General features: G+C 33.3%; 1 pseudogene; it reads right to left on the bottom strand.

Moving 5' to 3' along the window:
• Positions 1-1491: 1491 nt before the first annotated feature.
• On the bottom strand, positions 1492-2850 carry LOC116107411 (annotated as a pseudogene).
• Between the last annotated feature and the right edge of the window lie 322 nt (positions 2851-3172).

Below are 3172 nucleotides of genomic sequence, written 5' to 3'. Positions count from 1 at the left end.
CTTACTGAGCGATTAGCGCTCACCCTTTTATTGTTGATTTCTTTGCAGATAGATTAGAAGCGAGGGATGCTAGAGACAGCGGGGCTACACATGAGGGGAGATGGTTTATTGTCCTCTTGATGTTTTTATCTTGATGTAAATAATGTAAATGATAAATATTTGTGAAACACCTTTTGGAATAGTCCACCTTATAAATATGTTTCGAATGTGTATTTTATGGATAAATTCTTAAAGTATTGAAATTATATGTTTGGATCCTGCATGACATTTTATATGCATGTATTTGATATTACTATTATTATCCTTACACATATATTTTTTCTAAATACAACTCATTTTCCAGACATGTATCCTCGAGATTCTCATTGAGGGATATTTAGAGGATACCTGACTGGAGGGGGGTTTTACATAGCCTGATAATTGTGATGGAGTTAGAGCCCTAGGATTCTTTGTAGATAGTTAGATTTAGATTTACTTTAATGTTGTTTATATGTTTTCTTTATTTCAATTCTTGTTTTGATTCATCAAGGCATAGTTACTAGGATTGCGAGAACACCTCCAGTCTCTGTGTTATCGACCCTTACTTGTGCACTATGCTACGATTGCGATTCGTGCACTTGCAAAGGATTAAACTTTGTATGCAGATGCTATAGTTGTTGGATTCCAAAAGCATACCACATTCAATTCTAAAGCAATTTTCAAAGCAACAATGTCACCTTTCATATCAATTTTAGACTATATTTAGCATATTAAAGTCAATGGAAACCATTCCAACAACGACAAGATGCAACTGATTAGAGGCAGCATCAAGTATCATCATAATCAGATCAAAGAAAATAAAGAGTAAGAAGTGCGTACTTTTTCTTGTGCTCTGCATACTTTTTCTTTTGCTCTTTTCTTTTAGAATGGATAGCCAAATTCTCTATTTTAGTCTCAAATCATAGGTCCTTTACCTCCTTCCTCTTTCTTTTTCTCTTTTGCTTTTCGTTTTTACTATTTTGCGGGTATGGTCATCAATGCTATCAGCATCTCCATCTTTGATTCCAGTTGCTTGCAGTTTCTTTTTTTTTTTTTTTTTTTTTTTTTTTTTGTTTTTTTTGCTGGCCGGCTGGAATTTTGACAAACCGAGATTTGATTAGGGGAATTAGAAATTTTGATGGTTTGGGTTGGGAGAGAATATGAGTTAGGACTTGTCAAATTTGGGAGGGAATTTATTTAGGGTTATCCAATTTTGGGGAAATTTTGTTTTGAATTTTTTTTTTTGGGGGGGGTGGGAATTAGTACTATGGCCCACATGTTGATATCATGTCAGCTTGTACAAAGTCTCTTCCTAAGAGACTTTGTACCTCTAACTTTATTGTATAACAATATATTTAAGCTACGACGACATATATTTGCGGTATGAACATATTGACATCAGGGTAAGATAAAACAATCTTAGGTGTTCTTCACGTGATTGCACAAAATGTGCTCACAAATGACTGAGATTGTTCAAAAAATAGCACACCATCTTCGACCTCCCCCACTTTGATTACGAAGCCTCTCATTCTCCCTATTCGTATTCTTAAGATTCACTCTAAGCTTACGAATTTCATTGTTTGATTTCATTTGAGCTACATGTGTGTTCTCTTCTGCCTTTTATCGGACAGCTTGCTTTTCTACCAATTGCTTTTCAAGCTTACTAGTTGTCTCTATGAGCTTCAACTCAAGCTATTAAAAACATCAACGTGGCCCATTAAGCCCTTAAATAACAATATAATACAAATACTGCTCGATATTATTGATGAATGGAAAAGATAAGGCATTAGCTAAAACATTGACAAATTTATCAACTGGAAACCATTCCCAAGTAAAATGGCATCCCTAAATTTGATATAGTTGGAGGACCCCTGAAATCCTACAACCATTGTTAATCATATAAGAATATATGTTTACATAGGATCTCATCGAGTACCAAGATCATTCCAAGGCGTGCTATAATTTTAGACTAGCAGAAAGGGGAAATAATAGTAATAAAACAGGAAGTACAGTACAAAAATGCTTGACAATAAAGGTGCAATTCGATTTGAACAAACTACCATAGGTACTCTTATTGCTTCTTAATTCATTGATAGTCAAAATGCAAAAGAGTATCTAGAAAACCTTCATGAAAAATTCAACTAGTTATAGTCATTAAATCAAAATATGTGAAAATATGGCTTCATAAAAGAGTTTTCTTCAATGAAATGGTAAGTTAAAGCATTCTTAAGAGGTTTATAAGAAATTTAATCTTTCTAGGGGCGGTGTTCTCCATAAATACATGGAAAGGCCATAATTGTACCTTTACCATCTTGTAATTATACAACTTAGAGTATCTAATCGCAAATGCGCATGATAAATCAATAAATGAACAGAGATCAACAAGATTACCAATTCACTAATTCGTTTGAGTTGATCTTCATATGATCTTTCTATTTTCGCCTTCAGCTCTGTAATTTCTTGTTTTGAATATCCCTTTAGGGAATCAACCTCCACTTGTTGTTCATGATGTTTCATAGCCCCCTTCTGTATATCAAATAAAGACATTAACTCACAACGTTTTTAATGTGAACTGCATGAGTAAAAAAAAAAAAAAAAAAATTAAAAAAATTGTGAACAAACTCACCTTGTTAATATTTCATCTGTGTATGGTTGTCCACCATTCTGCACTATGACCCTATTAACAAGGGAGAGAAGCTCTCCAACTTGTTTAGCTCTCTTGGTTTCATCCTTAGTCGTGTTATCAAAAAGCACTCGCCGATTTTCACACAAAGCAAGAATATTTTGAAACAATGTTAATATAAATTTGAAAAAATAGCTTATATTAACCATTTTACAGGATTAATGAACATTTTAAGAATCTTAAAGCTTGAAGATGTTCAGCCTAGCATAAATATGTTGTAATGACTTCTTTGTAATAGTATATTTTAAAACATATACAATAAAAATATACATAATTAGCATATGAAAATAGTTGGGCCCAATTTTTGTCTTTACTTATAACATATAATTCTTTACATATACCAAAATAACAAGTACAAAAACTTCGCAACGCTGGACAATAATGCCAATTCTCTCCGCTTGTCGACGTCCTTCCGACCGCTGCTCACCTATTTCTTGCAAAAACATGGAAAACCAACGGGGTGAGTATAAA

This window comes from Pistacia vera, unplaced genomic scaffold, assembly GCF_008641045.1.
Source record: "Pistacia vera cultivar Batoury unplaced genomic scaffold, PisVer_v2 Contig536, whole genome shotgun sequence".
NCBI classification, from domain to species: Eukaryota; Viridiplantae; Streptophyta; class Magnoliopsida; order Sapindales; family Anacardiaceae; genus Pistacia; species Pistacia vera.
This window is presented reverse-complemented; position numbering and strand designations above follow the sequence as displayed.